The following is a 19,903-nucleotide window of genomic DNA, read 5'->3' as shown; positions in this document are numbered from 1 at the left end:
TATATATTTTGTAATCTTTTTCTTTAAGAATCATAGGTTATATCATAGAATATAGGCTGTATCACAGATGCCTTTGAGAATGAAGTAAAATCCATGGACATATCTCCCCAAAATGCAGATGTATACATTCTTTCACATACAGTTCTGTATTTGATATCTGGAAGTTAGAAATCTTTGAAGAATATCCATGAAAGGAGGGGTAAGAATCCCTGTTTTCGGAAGTAACAACGTTCTTTAAGGTTAGCCAAATGTCATATTTTTGACAACACCGATGTTCTCATTCCACTCAGACTAATATATCCTGAGTTAGAAGATGAGCTTGAAATGGACAGGTAGATTTTTTTTTCGACGTTGTTATTCCTTATGGTGTCAGTCATAATGACCCTGAAAAGAAACTGGAAACAGGGAAACAGCTTATGAGCTTAAACAGAATGTGAACACATTTTTCAACTCTTAGGATGTTCTAAAGAATGTGTCCCTTGTGAAGACCAAATAAATCTTAAATTGAATGCATTTAAAACTTTCAAAACTCTTCTTCTATCTTCCCTTTAGTTTGAATTCCACATTATCCTGGTATGACTTTGTATGAAAGCAATATCTAAGTGAGGACTGTGCTCAGCATGTCAGTAAATAAGGGCAGAATGCTCTTTATTTCTGTTTTAGAAACAAGTTGGTTTTTGTTAGACAAACACACGTACATACATACAAAACAGAACAAAAATTAATAATGACACACATGTTGACCTAATGCTCGGAAATAGAAAAAGTCCAAATCCAAAATGTTCTCAAGTAGCTAAAGCAATGAGTTATATGCAATAATGTAAAATGCAGAAGAAATAGATTTGAAGCCTTGAATTTGTCTTTAAAAATGATAAATAACTGTAGTATATTAATAGCTCCCACTTTATAAGGTGATGATTAAGATAATACATATAAATATCTGTAGCAAAGTACCTGATGTGTAGACTCATCAAGAGAATGTTATTAATTCCTTATTAAGAAAATATTTATTTATAAATCACTAGGCTGTAGTTCCTCTTGCTGCTGCTTTTACAAAATGAATAGTGAAAATAATTGTGCTGGGGAAGTGGTTAACCTTCTCATGTGAGAAGATTTGTTTCCTAGAATTTGATAGAATTCTGTTTGTTTCCTAGAATTAGAATCATCTACTTATGGAAAATTATTTGCTATTTAGAAAACATTCACATGAAGTAGTTATGAGCACAAATGGTAGACTTCTTTCATCTTTTTTTTTTTTTTTTTTTTTTTTTTGATACGGAGTCTCGCTCTACCGCCCAGGCTGGAGTGCAGTGGCCGGATCTCAGCTCACTGCAAGCTCCGCCTCCCAGGTTTTACGCCATTCTCCCGCCTCAGCCTCCCGAGTAGCTGGGACTACAGGCGCCCGCCACCTCGCCCGGCTAGTTTTTTGTATTTTTTAGTAGAGACGGGGTTTCACGGTGTTAGCCAGGATGGTCTCGATCTCCTGACCTCGTGATCCGCCCGTCTCGGCCTCCCAAAGTGCTGGGATTACAGGCTTGAGCCACCGTGCCCGGCCCGACTTCTTTCATCTTTAAAGATGACTGGAGATAGGCTCAAATCTCAGAATCTTCAAAGGCAAAATTAGGCTTAGTAGTGGCAGTCCTAAGTGTGGGCACAGGAAGATTGGCTGTGGAGGAGGTGTTGGGGATAGGAAAGGACATACTTAACAAAAACAACCACTGATTTACAGCTATCCTTTTTAGAATCCAGGAAACTTACAAGATTTAAAAAAAAAAAAAAAAAAAAAAAAAACTCATTCATGAAGGACTTAAATAAATGGTGGGCAGAAAGTCCTGCATTAAAAACAAAGTCCATTCCTAGTCACTAGATTGTTTTGGTGTACAAGCTGACATTGTTATAGCACTGTTAGGCATTTGTATTCTAAATTTGTTAAGGCAAGTCCCTAAAGATGTTTACTCAGGGACTCCCTTAAAAGAATCAATGGTTATTATGGTGTAGTAGATAAGAGGACAAACTCTGATTTCAGAACCAAAATCTAATCTTGAACTTTCATTTGGTAGCTGGATGCCTTTAGGTCAGTGGCTTAACATTCTCCAAGTCTGTTTCCACATCTGACAATGGGGATTATAAGATCCCTGACTTTGTAGGTTTCTATAAGCATTAAATGTGGCTCTATGTGTTTAGTGTACATAGCACAGTGTATTAATCTGTTTTCATGCTGCTATAAAGAGATACCTTAAGACTGAGTAATTTATAAATAAAAGAGCTTTAGTTGGCTCATGGTTCTGCACGCTGTACAGGAAGCTTAGCAGCTTCTGCTCAGTTTCTGGGGATGCCTCAGGGAGCTTCCAATCATGGCAGAAGGCAAAAGGAGGAGAAAAGAGCTTCACCTGGCTGGAGCCAGGAGGAAGCAGGGAAAGGGAGGCAGGGGCAGTGCTACACACTTGTAAACAACCAGATCTTAAGATTACTCATTATCAGGAGAACAGCACAGAGGGGATGGTGATAACTCATTCATAAGAACTCTGCCCCGGGGATCCAATAACCTCCCACCAGGACCGACTTCTCACACTGGGGACTACAGTTTGACTTGAGATTTAGGCAGGGACACAGATTCAAAACATATCACACAGTATGTAGTACATAAAAAGCACATAGTATATCTTAGCTGCTTTTTTTGTTGACACTGTTGTTGATTATTTTGACTTTAATGAATCCTTAGACCTCAAGGGAAGTAGTTGAGAAAAAAGGTAGAAGGGAAGATAAGTCTTAAAGGAGTAAATATACTTGTTCAGAGATATATAAACAAGGCAACAGGAGCATTGTGTACATGAATTGCTACATACAGAAAGTGAAATGCTCAAGTGAAAAAAAATGAGATGAGAAAATTCAGTCATTTCTTGAAGTAGGTAGGAGAAAGTGAGGAACATTTCAACTTCTCAGAAGGTAGCACTGGATGCCTTTCCAGGAGTAGCGTCACTATGGACAACCCACAACATTTCACCATTCATTTGCTTTTATCAGAACTATTTGAAAAAGTCGTAACTGTATAATTATGGTGGCTGTAAAAAACATTTTGCTGTAATAAACATTTTAATGCCTTCAAGATGTGTGCAATGGTATTTTCCAAAGATCATTTCTCTGTTATCTTAAGAGGTAAACATAGGAAAATATATTGGAATACATAAATGATTCACCAACTCTCAAAGGAGAGTTGAAAAAATATTTATATTGGTTATTTGCCATCCATTTAATAGTAAAGCAAGTTACATTTATCTCACACTTCCCATGTTAAACATTTAAAATATTCCTATGTGAGTGATTTTTCTTAGCAGTGATACTGGGGGGTAGGACAAGAACCAGCTGATACGAGATATCTCTGTACCTTGATACCATACTTGCTGAGCAACTATCTCCTATATTTTATGAATATAAGTGTATGCTGTTATTGTAGTAAACTTCTATACTGGTTCACAGATTGTTATGCCTACTATACCTAGAACCTAGTAGAAAATAGCTTGACCTTAAAAGAATAGTGCTTTAGGAAAGTGAGAAAATAATAAAATAGGAATAATAGATGATAGCATTGGGGCAATAATAGTCATTTTTGCCTCCCATACAGGAGATACTTTGTCCAAAATCAATTATAAATTGACACATGAAGTAATTCAATCAATATTGAGCACCCAGTATGACACATATAATCAATATACATTAATTACGTGGATAAATCATGAAATTCAATATACATGAATTATGTGGATAAATCATAATATTGAAACATTATCCTTGTATTTAAGTGTCACATAGTGGTGGTGACAAAGTTATAAGCAGAAATTACAGAACACTAAGGAATGTGTAGTGACAGAGATGGACACAGAGCATATCAGGAGTAGGAATACCTAACTTGTCCTGAAGTGGTCAAAGGTAGTTGCAGAGTGGAGAGGAAGCCCAGAAATGATATTCAGTGTATGTTGTTAGGGTTACCTGTTGTTTACAGATCTATACATAATGGTGCATATCTGCCTATGCCACATGAAACTTGAAATAATTTGAATATCACAAATTAAATTTTATGGAGTAAATCTTAAAGAACTTTGAGTAAGATTTAGTCAGGTAAAAAAGTGGTAAAGTAGAAGGGCATTTGAAGCCAAGGAAATGGAGTGAGCAAAGGCTAGGAGTCAGAGGCAGCAAGAGTGAGTATAGAGAATTGTAAATCATTCTTACTGAAGATTGAAGAATTAGATGCAGATGATAAGGTTGCTAATGTAGTCAGGGCAAGACAATGGATGTCTTTGTGAGTCATTGCCTCTGGTGTCCTTTCCCATGTTTACGTTATTTTGTTGATGCCAAGTTTTGTCTATATGAACTGTTTTGGCCAGTAAGAATGTGAGTAAGAAGTGAGGTGTGCCAAACCTTGGTGGAAAATTAAGAGCCATTCTATAATCCTATCATTTCTCTTTTTTACATGCATAAAATCAGAAGACAACCCACAATTAACATATACACGAATGAAAATGAAATGTTTGCTGTTGTAAACCTCTGAGATTTGTGGGGCCATTTGTCAATAGAGCAAAAGTTGATCTAAACTGACTATTATAGTAATATTAGACTATTAGACTCTTTTGGGCAATGTAGTGATTGTATCTATTATACTTTTTCTTTTTTGGAGACCAGGTCTCATTCTGTTGCCCAGGTTGGAGTGCAATGGTGCAATCCTGGCTCACTGCAATCTCAGCCTCCTGGGTTCAAGTGATTCTCCTGCCTCAGCCTCCCGAGTAGCTGGAATTATAGGCATGCACCAGCACGCCCAGCTAATTTTGTTTATTTAGTAGAGATGGAGTTTCATCATGTAGCCAGGCTGATCCACCCACCTCGACCTCCCAAAGTGCTGGGATTACAGGCATGAGCCACCGTGCCCGGCCATATCTATTATGCTTTTATCGAGATACAGCAATGTGCAGAATTTGAGTGTTCAGACTAAGGAATTATGCAGGAAGCATATTTGTATGATGTCCATCCTGGTTTAAATAAAAAGTGGAATGTTACCTGAAGTCTGTAAATTCTACACACACCCTCTCCTTTACATTAACCACCTGTTCCCTAAGGAATTGTCCTAACTTCTATGTTATAGACTAATTTCAACTTTCAATAAATATCAAACTTAGATTATCTATTCTCTGTCTGGATACTTTCACAAACATGTATGAGATTTAGGTTATTGTATGTAGGGTATATAGTTCATTTTATTCATACATGGTTTTTCATTTTTTCATTTTATTGTATCACATTTGTGCTACTATTTGTGATTATTTCTAGTTGTGATTATTTAAAATAGTGCTGTTATGAATATCCTTATGTGATTTTTGGTGAACTTATGTAGGCATTTCTATTGTGAATATACTAAAGAATACCATATAGTACACCTATCTTCAACTTTAGTAGATATGGCAAAATAATTTTCCCATGTGGCTGTACAAATTTCATTCCCATGAGCAATGTGTGAGAGTTCAAGTTGCTCTATAGTTGCCAATAGTAGCCATTGTTCATTTATTTTATTTTTAGGCAGTCTGGTTGTCATGCAATGATATCTTTTCTTTTTTTTCATTTCTCTGATGACTAATAAGCTTAAGGATCTCTTTAGCTCTTTAGTTGCCAGTCGGATATCTACTTTTGTGCCATCTATTGTCAATTTTATTAGGTGTAATATTTTTCTTGTTGCTCATAAGAATTTTGGACATATTCTTGATATGATATCTTCATCAATATGTATTAAAAATACCTTTTATTATCTCTTTGGCTTGCCTCTTTACTATCAATATGTTTTTGATAAATACAAGTTCTTAACGTTAACGTCGGAAAGTTTATCTACTTTTTTTTCCCTGGACGACAATTGCCTTCTGTGTCCTGAGTAAGACATCTTTGCCAAAAGCATCAAAGAAACATGTGTGTACTACAACTCATCTTGAATTAACTTTTGCATATGGAGATTGAAAACTATCAATCAAGATTTTTTTATTTCCATAAGAATATCCAGCTGACTCAGTCATATTTGTCTAAAGTTCCATCCTTTTTTCACATCTCTATATCAGTGTTACTTCTGTACTAAATTGAACCTATCGATATGTATGGATTTATTCTTAATGGCTTGTACAAATTCTATTGTATCTAATTACTGAAGCTATATAAGTCTAGTTATCAGTTAGTAAAAATCACCAGCTTTATTCTTGAAAATGGTTTTGAATCATCTTGGCCTTTTGCCTATCCACTAATGGAGTCACCTTTTCAATTTCCATGCACAATCACAACTCTGCCAAAATTTGATGGTAATTGCATTGTGACTATATAGCAACTTGAGAATCAATATAACAGTAGTGACTGTTTCAGTCAATAAACATGATGTGGCATAACCCTCCATTTATTTAGATATTTAAATCTCTTGATGTTTTACTTTTTGATATGGTTCAATTTGGTTTGGCTTTCTATGTAGAGACTCTGCATATCTTCATTCCTAGTTACTTGATTAAAAAGCTTTATGGTATTAAAAGTTCTACATTTTTGTTGCTGGTATATAGAAATTATACACACGCACACACACACACACTCTTGCCTTCAACAACCTTGCTAAATTTCATTATTCCACAAGTTTATTTTTAGTGTTCAAAATTTCTAGGTACACAAGACTATTATCTCCGAATAATTACGATTTTACCAATTTTTAAGCTTTTTAATTGGAAACAATTTTAAACTTACACAGAAGTTGGAATAATGAGTGCAAACAATAATTCTCTTTATACAAATTCATTTCTTGTTAATACTTTATCCTATTTTATTTGCTCAGTCGTTCTCTCTCCCCCTTTCTCTAATATGGGCATATTTCTTTCTAATCAAACTGAGAGCAAGTTGCACACATAATGGGCTTCGACCTCTAAGTTCAGTGCATATTTCCTAAGAGTAGGCAATATTGTCTTATATAACCACAGTGTAATAATCATCTTTAGTTAACTTAACATTGACAGAATATTTTAATTTACCAGATCAAATAATACAGTTGATTGAACCAACTGTATTATTTGTGACACTTGTTTTTCCCTCTAGTATAAGATGCAATATAAAATGAAAAATATTTTTGATTCCCATGTCTCACTATTCTTTAATGAGGAAGATTTCCATATAATTTCTTTGTCTTTTAGAACACTGACATTTTTGAAGACTATACAGTTCCTATTTTTTGGTAATAGGATTTTTGGTTTGCTTATGTTTTCTCATGATTAGATTCACGTTACATGAGGAAAGTTATATCCTCAGAGCATCATATCAGGAGGCACATGGTGTTCATCTGCCTCTTGTTGGTGATGTTAACTTTATCACTGCCAAGGAATCCAATTTCTCTACTGTATAATTGTTATTTCTTCCCTTTTAACTAATAAGCATACTTTAGGGAGACACGTTAAGGCCATTCAAAGAATCTGTTCCTTGTCACAAATTTTCCTTGGGGTCTATCCATCGATTTTTGCCTAAAGCAGGCTTTCCTATGAAAACTGCAAAATGATAATGTTAACTTAGCATTGTGTCTGTATTTGCCAGTTGGTGCTGAGCATTCTAGTGTAGGAAAGAGCCCTTCTTCCTCCTTTTTAATTTATATATTTAGGCATTATCATTATGGACTTGAAGATTCCAATTCTCTCATTGGCTTAAAATATATTACAGTATTTAATTATTTTGATACTCAAATTATCCCAAATTTGGCCAGGGGATATCTGAAAGCTGTATTTTAAGTTCTTCCTACCCTGTACTGTTTTCTCTGTACACCCACAAGCTTGCTATGCGGCAAGCAAGAAGGGGAACTCTGTTGGATTTCTTCTCTACTTATAGGTAGTTATTATTATTTTTTTTATTTTTTGAGACGGAGTCTGGCTCTGTCTCCCAGGCTGGAGTGCAGTGGCCGGATCTCAGCTCACTGCAAGCTCCGCCTCCCAGGTTTACGCCATTCTCCTGCCTCAGCCTCTGGAGTAGCTGGGACTACAGGCGCCCGCCACCTCGCCCGGCTAGTTTTTTGTATTTTTTAGTAGAGACAGGGTTTCACCGTGTTAGCCAGGATGGTCTTGATCTCCTGACCTCGTGATCCGCCCGTCTCGGCCTCCCAAAGTGCTGGGATTACAGGCTTGAGCCACCGCGCCCGGCCAGGTAGTTATTATTAAGATACCTTCTTTTTAGTAAAATCGAAGGCAAAGCCCATGTGTGGTTTGTGTTCTCCTTGATTTTAAGATTCATTATGGAAGGGTGTAAGGCAGTTTCCAAATCAAGTTGCTGCCATTTTCTACAAATTTGTATGTCCAACATTTGAAATATTAACAGTAGTTTTATTTTCAAGTTTAATCCATTTATTTTCTTACTATACTATATTTCAGAAAACATTGTTAACTAAAAACAGTATCAGATGCCTTCATCTTATTTCTTTCACAACCTCTAAAAAGAAGATGTAGGCCAGACATGGTGGTTCACACCTATATTCCCAGAACTTTGGAAGGCTGAGGTGGGAAGATTGCTCGAGACCAGGAGTTCAAGGCTGCAGTGTGCCAAGAACACGCCACTACACTCCAGCCTGGGTAACAGAACAAGACTCTATCTCTTAAAGAAAGAAAAGGATAAGAAAGATATAAATATTTCTTCATTAATTATAAAGTATCTTGTAGGCTTTTGGTATATAATCATAATGAGGTCAAGGAGATACACTATCCAATGAAGCCGTTATTTGAACTCTGGAGTTTAATTTTGATAGGGGTTTTGTTGTTGTATATTTGTTTTTAATTTTCTGATTTAATCTCTTTTCTATACATAGGTCTATTCAGATAATCTGTTTCATGTGTCAATTTTAGTAAACTATTTTTTCTAAGATTTTGTCTTTTAATAAAAATGTTCAAATATATAGTCAAAACACAAAGTTTTTTCAAAGTCATTTCTGATTATCTTTGTAATATCATTAGGATCCATAGTGATATATCCCTTCTAATGTCTGTAGTTAATAATTTTTCATTTTTTCTTCTATTGACACATCATAGTTTTGGGATACATGTAAGTGTCACATGCATAGAAAATGTAATGGTCAAGTCAGAGTATTTCAGATATACAACACTGAGTATTCCTATGTTTTGGTATCATTTCAAGTTATCTCTTCTAGTTACTTTGAAATGTACAAAATATTGTTGCTAAGTATATTCACTCTAAACACATGAAACTATTTATTCTGTATCATTGTATGTTTGTCCACATTAATCTACCTCTCTTTATGCCCTACCCACCCACCCTTCCCAGTTTCTGGTATGTATCATTCAGTTCTTTATGTCCATGTGATCAAGGCTTTTAGCTAACACATATGGATAAGAACATGCAGTATCTGTATTTCTGTGCCTCACTTATTTCACTTAATCTAATGACCCCCAGTTCTATCGATGTTGCTGCAAATAATGTGGTTTCATTCTTTCATAGGAGCGGATAGTATTTTGTTGTGTATACCACATTTTCTTTATCCTCCATTCATTGATTAATAGGTTGATTTCATATATTTGCTATTATGAATAGTGTTATGATAAACTCGTGTGTGCAGATATCCCTTTTTGATAGGCTGATTTCTTTTTCATTGGATACCCAGTAGTGGGAATGCAGGATCACATGGTAGTTATATTTTTAGATTTTTGAGAAACCACCATGCTATATTCCATAGTGGTTATACTAATTTACATTTCTGCTTACAGTATATGAGTTCCCTTTTCTCTACATCCTTATTAGCATCTGTTACTTTTTGCCTTTTTAATAGCTATTCTAACTGGAGTACATTATTTCATTGTGGTTTTAATTTGCATTTCCCTGGTGATTAGTAATGTTGATTTTTTTTCACATATCTGGTTGGCCATTTGTATATCATCTTCTGAGAAATGTCTATTCATGTGCTTTGCCCATTTTTAATGGGATTATTTACTTTTTTATTGTTGAGTTCTTTGTATATTTGTGATATTAGTCCTTTTGCAGATGAATAGTTTGCAAATATTTTCTCTCATTCCAGAGGTGTTCTCATTATTCTGATTATTTCTTTTGCTGTAAAGAAGTCTTTCAGTTTAATATAGTTTCATTTGTCTGCTTTTGCTTTTGTTGCCTATGCTTTTAATTCTTAACCATAACGTTTTTGCCTAGTGTCCTAAAGAATTTTCCCTGTTTTCTTCCAGTAGTTTTATCATTTATGTCATTAATCTATGTTGAGCTGATTTTTTTATATGGTGAGATACAGAGATAGGGTCTGGTTTTATTCTTCTACATTGGTTATTTGGTTTTTCCCAGCACCATTTATGGAAACAGGTGTCCTTTCTCCAATATACATACTTGGCAGCTTTGATGAAAATCAGTTGGCTGTGAACATATGGGTTTATCTTTCAGTTATCTATTCTGTTCCATAAGTCTGTGTTATTTTTATACCAATACCATGCTGTTTTGGTTACTATAGATTTGTAGTAAACTTTGAAGTCAGGTAGTATGATGTCCCCAGCTTTGTTTTTTCACTCAGGGTTGCTTTAGCTATTCTTGCTCTTTTTTGGTTACATACAAATTTTGAATTGTTTCTTCTAGTTCTGTAAAAATGATGCTGGTATTTTGATAAGGATTACCTTGAATCTGTGGATTGCTTTGAGCAATATAGTAATTGTAACAATATTAACTATTTCAGTCCACGAACACAGGATGTTTTTCCATTGTATTATCTTCAGTTCTTTCATCAGGAGTTTTTTTTTTTTTTTTTCCCGGAAGTCTTTCACCTCCCTGGTTAAATTTCTTCCTATGTATTTTCTTTTGTAGCTAGGGTAAATGGAATTACCTTCTTGATTTTTTAAATATAGTTTGTTGTTCATGTATAGAAACACAACTGATTGTTGTATATTGATTTTTGTATCCTGCAACTTTACTGAATATTTATCAGATCTAAGAGGGATTTTTGATAGGTTTTTACATTTCTCTCTATATAACACCATTTTCCCTCCAAACAGGAATAATTTGACTTCCTCCCTTCTGATGTGAGGCTCTTTATTTCTTTCCCTTGCCTGTTTACTCTGGGCCAGTACTTCCAGAAATATGTTTAATAAAAGTGGTGACGGTGAGCATCCTTTTCTTGTTCCAGTTCTTAGGGGAGAAGCTTTCAGTTTTTCCTCAGTAGGTATGATGTTAGCTGTGGGTTTGTCATATTTGGCCTTTATTGTGTTGAGGTACTTTCCTTCTATACCTAATTTATTGAAAGTTGTATTATAAAATGATGGTGAATTTTATTACTTTTCTGCATTCATTTAGATAATTCTGTGGTTATACTGGCCTCATAGAATTAGGCCCTTCTACTTCATTTTTTGGGAATAGCCTGCGATGAATTTGTATGTATTCTTTTTTAAAGGTATAGTAGAATTCATTGGTGTAGTTATCTAGTCCTGGACATTTATTTGTTGGTAGAGTTTTTATTACTGACTTGGTCTTGTTATAGGTCTGTCTGTGTTTTCTGTTTCTTATTGGTTCAATCTTGGTAAATTATATATATCCAAGAATTCATCCACTTTCTCTGTTTTCCAGCTTATTGGTATATATTGTTCATTGTGGTTTCTAATGATTCTTTGTGTTTCTTTCATATTTATTGTGGCATTTCCTGTTGTGTTTCTATTTATGTTTTCTCACTTTTATTCTTATTAGTCTAGGTAGTAGTTTATTGGTTTGGTTTATCTTTTCAAAAAAACCTTTTTTTCCTTGATTTTTGTACTTTTTTTCTCAGTTTTGTTTCTGCCCTGATCTTTATTATTTATTTCATTTTACTAATCTTGGGTTTGGTTTGTTCTCGCTTTCCTAGTTCCTTGAGATGCAACATTGACTTTTTTATATGAAATCTTTCTAGTTTTTTGAGGTAGGCATCTATTGCTATAAAATTGGCTCTTAAATACTGCTTTTGCTCTGACCCATAGTTTTTGGCATGTTGTATTACATTTATTTCAAGGAATTATTAAGTTCCATTCTTAGTTTTTACCTTCAACCATTGGTCACTTAGGAGCATGTTGTTTAATTTCCATGAATAATATTTGTATAGTTTTGAATGTTTCTCTTGGTATTAATTTTTAGTTTTATTCCATTGTGGTCAGATAAAATACTTGATTTTTAAAATGTGTTTGAGACTTGTTTTATATCTGAGCATATGGTCAATCCTGGAGAATGTTTCATGCGCTGATGGAAAAAAAAATGTGTATTCTGCAGCTGGTGGGGAAAATGCTCTGTAAATGTTGTGTTAGTTCTGTTCTCTGGTGCAGTTTAAGGCTGGTTGTTGTTGTTGTTGTTGTTGATTTACTGTCTAGATGATTTGTCCGATGGTGAAAGTGTGAGCTCAAAAAATAAATAATTGGCCGGGTGCCGGACTCAAGCCTGTAATCCCAACACTTTAGGAGGCTGAGGCGGGCAGATCACAAGGTCAAGAGTTTGAGACCAGCCTGGCCAACATAGTAAAACTCTGTCTCTACTAAAAATACAAAAAATTAGCTGTGTGTGGCATGCCCCTGTAATCCCAGCTATTTGGGATGCTGAGGCAGAAGAATCGCTTGAAACTGGAAGGTGGAGGTTGCAGTGAGCCAAGATCATGCCACTGCACTCCAGCCCAGTTGACAGTGCTAGACTCTGTCTCAAAAGTAATTAATTAATTATAAAGGCCAGACATGGTGGCAAATGCCTGTATTCCCAGCACATTGGGAGGGTGAGGTGGGAGGATTATTTGAGCTCAGGAGTTCAAGACCAGCCTGGGAAACATGATGAAACCCTATCGCTATAAAAAATATAAAAATTAGCCAGACATGGTATGTGCCTGCAGTCCCAGCTACTTGGGAAGCTGAGGTGGGAGAATTGCCTGAGCCTGGGAGGTCGAGGCTACAGTGAGCCAAAATCCAGAATTGTACCACTGCACTACAGCTTGGGTGATAGAGTAAGACTCTGTCTCAAAAAAAAAAAAAAAGAAAAGAAAAGAAAAAATATTTGAAGTACCCCAGTATTATCATATTGAGGTATATTTATATTTCTCCCTTTAGGTCTAATAATATTTGCTTTATATACCTGGGTGCACCAGTGTTGAATGAACATATATTTGTAATCATTATATTCTCTTGTGAGTTGATCCATTTACTATTATATCATTATATAATGTCCTTCTCTGGTTCTTTGTAACAGTTCTTGACTTTAAGTCTGTATTGTCTGATATAAGTATAGCTACTCCTGGTGGCTTTTGTTTTCTATTCACATAGAATGTATTTTCCATCCCTTCACTTTCAATCTGTGTGTCTTCACAGGTAAGGTGAATTTTTTTATAGGTAGCATATAGTTGTGTTTTTTCATCTATTCAGCCAACTTATATCTTTCAAATGAAGAGTGTAATCTGCTTACATTCAAAGTTATTATTGATAGGTGAGGACTTACTCCTGGCATTTTAATGACTGTTTTGTGGTTGTTTAGGTATATCATTTTTTCCTTAAATCCTATCTTATAGTTTATTTTTGCAAGGTTTTCTGTAGTAATAAGGATTCTTTTTCTTTCTTCTTTTTGTGTATCAGTTCTACCAGCAAGTTTTATAGTTTTACATGTTTTTATGATGGTAGTTACCATCTTGTCACTTCCAGATGAAAGAATCTTTTGAGCATTTCTTATAAGGCTCATTTAGTCATGATGAATTTCATTTGTTTTTGCTCGTCTGTGGAAAAAATTTATTTTCCCTTCATTTTTGAAGGATAACTTTACTTGGTATAATATTCTTGTCTGGCCATTTTTGTTTTTGTTTATCTTTCAGCACTTTAAATATATCATCCCATTCTCTCCTGGCCTGTAAGCTTTCTGCTGAGAAATCTGCTGTTACTCTAATTAGGATTCCTTGATATTTGATGTGACACCTCTCTATAGCTGTTTTCAGAATTCTTTCCTTGTCTTTTGACAATCTGACAATAATGTCATTTGGAGAGGACCTCTCTGGGTTGAATTTATCTGGGGAGTCTTTGAGTTTCCTAGGTCTGGATGTTCATATTTTATTAAATATGATTTCTATACCTTTCCCTCATCTTCTTCTGGAACACCCATAGTGTGAATTTCTGTAAGCTTTATGGTATTTCCTATATCCTGTATGCATTTTTTTCTTTTTTCTTGTCTACTTGTATTTTTTTCAAAGACTTGTCTTCAAGTTTAGAAATTATTTCTTTGACTCGATCTACTCTGTTGTTGAAGGTCTCGCTTGTATTTTTTATTTCCTTCACTGAATTATTCAACTCCAGGATTTCTGCTTGGTTCTTTTATATCTATTACTTTTATTGAATTTCTCATTCAAATCATAGACTATTTTCCTGATTTCATTGAATTTTCTATCTCTATTCTCTGCTATCTTGCTGTTTTCTTAGGACTATTTTTAATTATATTTCTGGCACTTAGTATATCTCCTTTTCACTGAAATCTATTACTGGAGAATAGTGTTCCTTTGGAGGTGTTATGGTTCTTTAGTTTTTCATGTTTAATTTGTTCCTACCTTGACTTCTACACATTGAGTAGGACATCTGCCTCTTCCAATTTTATGAAGTAGATCTTGTAGGGAAGGACTTCATATAGATAGATCTTGGGGTGTTGATTTGGTGGAGTGTGTTTGCTTTGGTTCTAAGTGGATGTAATAGTGTATCTACATGTAGTATCTTCAGCTGTAATTTGTGCTAGTGATATTTGTGAGTGTCTCAGTGCCCTAGGCTGAGAGTTTTTGTGGTGGTGATGGTGTAGCTTTCCTGGAAGAATTATGTTCTGTGTTTTTCAGGTCAGGGGCACTTGTGTGCACAATGTGGGTCAGCCAACTTGGGGGTCTGGCTTGCTGGGATTAGGATCATAAGACTGTTCTCTGATGAGGGGCATGGGTATGTGGTTGTTCAGCAGGCCTAGGGGTCCACTTGCCAGGGGTGATTCACAGGGATGATTTTCAGGACTAGGACATGGGTGTACAGCTGTTTGGCTGGCCTGGGGTCATGTCTGTTGGAGTCAGCCCATGAGGTTGTTTCTCAGAACTGAGATGAAGGTGCATTTCTGTTTGGTTGGTTGGGGGCATGTCTGATGGCAACAGCCCACAAAGCTGTTTCTCAAGCCCTAATTGCAGGCACAGGGCCTTTGGGCAGGCCAGGGGTATGTGCCTGGTGGTACAGCGGGGTGACACAAAGCTGTTTCTCAAGGGCTGGGGGCATAGCGGCTGTGCCAGACTGGGGCATATCAAGTGCTTAGTGACTCAAGAAACATTCCTGCTTTGGGGCGAGTACACAGTGGTTCAGCTGGTTGAAGGCAGGTTCACCTGCCAAACTGTTCCCTGGCTGGAAGTGTAGGTGACATAGATTAGCTTCCCTCTTGTGCAAAATCACAGTCACAGCTGATTGTGGGTACAGGTTTCACATAGCTGGGGTTGTGGCTTTCATCCACCTGTGTAGGATTGGTAGAATGAAGATGGAGGCCCCCTTCCCCACAGTGTTGGAGAGGTGCAGTGACTACTTGCCCCCAGAGGAGAGTGTGCTCTAGAAGTGGATCTCATCTCAAGGTCACACCATATTGTAGCAGCTTGGCTCATAGGGGATGGGTAGGGAGTGGGAGTGCACACCTTGCGCTACCAACCCAGAGCAATACAGCTTTGTGAATTCCTGGCATCTCCCCTAAACTGGGTCCAGAGCCCATGAGGACTGTGGGATTCTTGTGCACTGTAAGAACTGTAAGTGTTTGCAGTGACAATGGGGGCTGGTGGGGGTCTTCTGATTAACTATTCTCTGCAACAGGAAGTCTCTCTTGACTCTGGGTAGATTTGATCTGGATGGGAGAGGTAGGGTTGTAGGATCTAGGTGCCTCCACATTGTCTTCCTGGCTTCTGATCACCACAGGTGTATCTCCACTTACCCACTGTACACAAGCACCCTCCCTTCAGCACTCCAGTCAAATCTTAACTGTTTATTCATTGTCTTGGTCCTATCTTGTGTGAAGAAAATGAGTGCCAGGGATCTCTAGTCAGTCATATTTCTGATGTCCTATATCCTCTATTATTGAAGGATGCTTTTTTGGGGTACATAATTCTAGTTCGGCAATTATTTACTTTTAATTCTTTTAACATAATCTTTGAACATCTTTGCTTTTTGATTTCTGGAATCTCTTTTCAGAATTCATTTATCTTTTTTCATGTATTTTTTTAATATTGTTTCTCTATTGAAGATGATATATTGGCACTAGTACTTTTAAGATTTTTTGGCCAGGCGCGGTGGCTCAAGCCTGTAATCCCAGCACTTTGGGAGGCCAAGATGGGCGGAGCACGAGGTCAGGAGATCGAGACCATCCTGGCTAATACGGTGAAACCCCGTCTCTACTAAAAATTATAAAAAACTAGCCGGGCGAGGTGGCGGGCGCCTGTAGTCCCAGCTACTCGGGAGGCTGAGGCAGGAGAATGGCATAAACCCGGGGGGCAGAGCTTGCAGTGAGCTGAGATCCGGCCACTGCACTCCAGCCTGGGCGACAGAGCCAGACTCCATCTCAAAAAAAAAAAAAAAAAAAGATTTTTCTTTCTTTTTTTTTTTTTTTTTTTTTTTGTTTCCAGAATCTTTACTATGAGGTCTCAAAGTATAATTTTCTATATATTTATCAGCTTAATGGTTGTAGTGATTGCTGCAGTCATTCTTCATTCTTTTTTACTTTCTGTAAACCCTAATAACATATAATTTTTTTGCTAAATCCCTTATGTCTTTTATATTTTTGTTTGTTAAAAAGCTTTTTGCTTTAGTCTTTATTTTCTATTCATTGATCTTCTAATTTACATATTCTCTCTTCAGCTTTATCAAATCTAATTTCAGTTACTGTATTTTTAATTCTATGATTTCCATTTGAACCTTTTAAATAGATTCCAGTTTTTTCCTGAAATTCCTCCTCATATCTTCTATCTGGCATCACAGTTATTTTCAGATACCTGATAGCTCCAATATCTGAGTCTCCTGTGAGTCTTTTTTTTATATATAGCTGTTTGCTTTATTATCCTATTGACTATTCAACACTTAATCTTGATTACTAATAAGTTAAATAATATACATTTTTAAAACTTTTTATTTAATTTCAGATATTTTGTGTAAAGAATTATAGAGATAATTTAATGGTCTGATAACATTATCTTCTTTGAGATAAGATTGAATTTTGTTTCTGTCAGTTGGAAGAATTGATCTAGTTTGCTAAAGCTGGAAGCAGAACTGGATATCACTTATTTATGTGACACTTACCAGATTATCATTTTGGAAAAGATAAGGCTGGCTAAATTTGGGGTATAAGCTGAGACCCAAGATCAGCTAGAAGCATTCACAGATAGTCATGTTGCATTTTAATTCATAAGCAATGTTTTTCATTAAAACAAGGATTTTAAACCCTTTATAATGTGAGTTTTTTTATGCGATTCAGCATCCTCTTATTTTAATAAACCTTGAGACTTTATATTTTCTTATGTGAGACACACTAGTTATTTCTCTACCTCTTCTTGGTACCATTAGAGATTTTAAAATCCTTTTGAGTTTAAGAGGAGTACCTGATTTAAAGCAACAAAACCCACTCAGGCCTGTGAAAATATTGAAGAACCACATGACTTTATTTTTTCAAATCAAGTGTTCCAGGAAAGATACATTTTTAAAAGATGATTTGCTGACACTTCAGATCTTGAATCCAAGATGCTGATTCATGCAGTTTGAAGTTCAGGGAATTGCTTAAAGTTATAGCTTCCTAGGAAATAATCATGTTGATGTCAGGGGAAGTTTGTAGAGCTATGAATAATTGTAATTACATAGTCTACTTCTAGGTACCACAGTCTGATAGAGAAGGGACAGATTTGGGGCCGGGCGCGGTGGCTCAAGCCTGTAATCCCAGCACTTTGGGAGGCCGAGACGGGCGGATCACGAGGTCAGGAGATCAAGACCATCCTGGCTAACACGGTGAAACCCCGTCTCTACTAAAAAATACAAAAAACTAGCCAGGCGAGGTGGCGGGCGCCTGTAGTCCCAGCTACTCGGGAGGCTGAGGCAGGAGAATGGCGTAAACCCGGGAGGCGGAGTTTGCAGTGAGCTGAGATCCGGCCACTGCACTCCAGCCTGGGCCACAGAGCGAGACTCCGTCTCAAAAAAAAAAAAAAAAAAAGAGAAGGGACAGATTTAACAATGGTGCTGACAGCTGAGCTGTTATTGATCTTTTGTTTTTAAAGCTAGCAATGATGTATCTTGTGCTATAACTTCAATCTAAACCCAAGTAAATATGAAATTGCTGAGGTGAGAACAGGACACAGAGCCAAGAGGTTAGAATAAAATGTGACCACCTATTTAAAACTACAAGACAAAAGTTTATCACTGATAGCTAGAATCAGTTATTGAGCTAATCTTGTCATATTAGATATTTGTAGTAAACTTGACACGTTCCTAGAATGGTTTTTTAAAAAAAGCCAATACATAATATTGTTATATTATTAAGTTATATATTAATCAAAAATATAGTGTTTGGGAAATTTCTGAATAATTCCCTGGATATAATACCTACCTAAATGCTTTAAAAATATGAAATATATCATTATTTTTTCTGTTCTAAGGTATATATTTTTCTATAATTTTGTCATCTCTTAAATTAGTACATGTATTTATATCTGCTGTGATCCGAATTCATATATTGAAAACTTGTCACCAGTATGATATTAGAAGGTGAGGTATTTGCGAGCTTTGACCCTGAGGGCAGAGACCTCATGAATGGGAATAGAGCCCTTATAGAAGAGACCCCTGAGAGCTGCCTTTCTCCTTCCACTATGTGAGGACACAGTGAGAAGATGACAGACAACAAGGAAGGCACTTGATCTGTTGGCATTTGGCTCTTAAACTTCCTAACCTCCAGGACTGTGAAAAATAAATTTGTTGTATATAAGCCACCCAGTCTATGGTATTTTTTTTATAGCAGCCTGGGTGAACTACAACAGTGTCTCTTCTGTAATTCTTTAGAAACAAAAGCTGTGAAGTAAATTCTGCCCCACAGATGGAATAAATCGATATAGTATAAGAGTAAGAGGGAAGCTTTTGGTTCTTCCCTTTAAAAATCATTTAATTTTGTTCATAAGCCATTAGGTTGATTATCTTTTTAGTACTTTTAAGTCCAATACATTTTTATTTTATTAAAAAGTTTGTACCCAAAAATGCACAAAGGAAGGCATGTATCACTCACCCACAAGCAGTTAAATTACTATTTTCCAAGTTTTCTTTACAACTGTTTTATGAAGTAAAACTTTATAAATACAGCTATTCTTTCCATTATGTCTGCCTTTTTTGCTTCCCTAGATAGAACCTGTTAAGGTTGGTGACCATAAATTATAAATAAAATCAAGTGAATTTTTTATATTGTATATATTACATAAACAGCATATTATTGTACTTTTACTACAGGCAGGTAGCTGTGCACAAGATACGGTATTATGTTGCATAGCTTAAATTTATGTAAATGGTATGATGCTGTATGCAACTTGTTCATTCTTCCATTTTATTTTTGAGATTGATTTATGTAGATGCATGTATCTCATTAATTTGTTGCCACATAAGATTGAATTTATGAATAAGCCTGTTTATTTTTATCTTCTCCTAATCATGGGCAATTAGATAATTTACAATTTTTGATGTTTCAAACATTGTAATGAATATACTTTCACAGATCTCCTTATGAACATTTGCAAGAGCCTCTCTAGGCTATTTACCTGGAGAAAGAATTCAATTAGAAATTGCTAACATGCTCTCTAATGTGGTTGTGTAAATTCTCACTCATATCACTGTGTGATTTCTCATTTCCTTACATATTCACCAAA

Source organism: Trachypithecus francoisi, unplaced genomic scaffold (genome assembly GCF_009764315.1).
Source record: "Trachypithecus francoisi isolate TF-2019V2 unplaced genomic scaffold, Tfra_2.0 Lachesis_group0, whole genome shotgun sequence".
In the NCBI taxonomy this organism is placed as follows: Eukaryota; Metazoa; Chordata; class Mammalia; order Primates; family Cercopithecidae; genus Trachypithecus; species Trachypithecus francoisi.
This window is presented reverse-complemented; position numbering follows the sequence as displayed.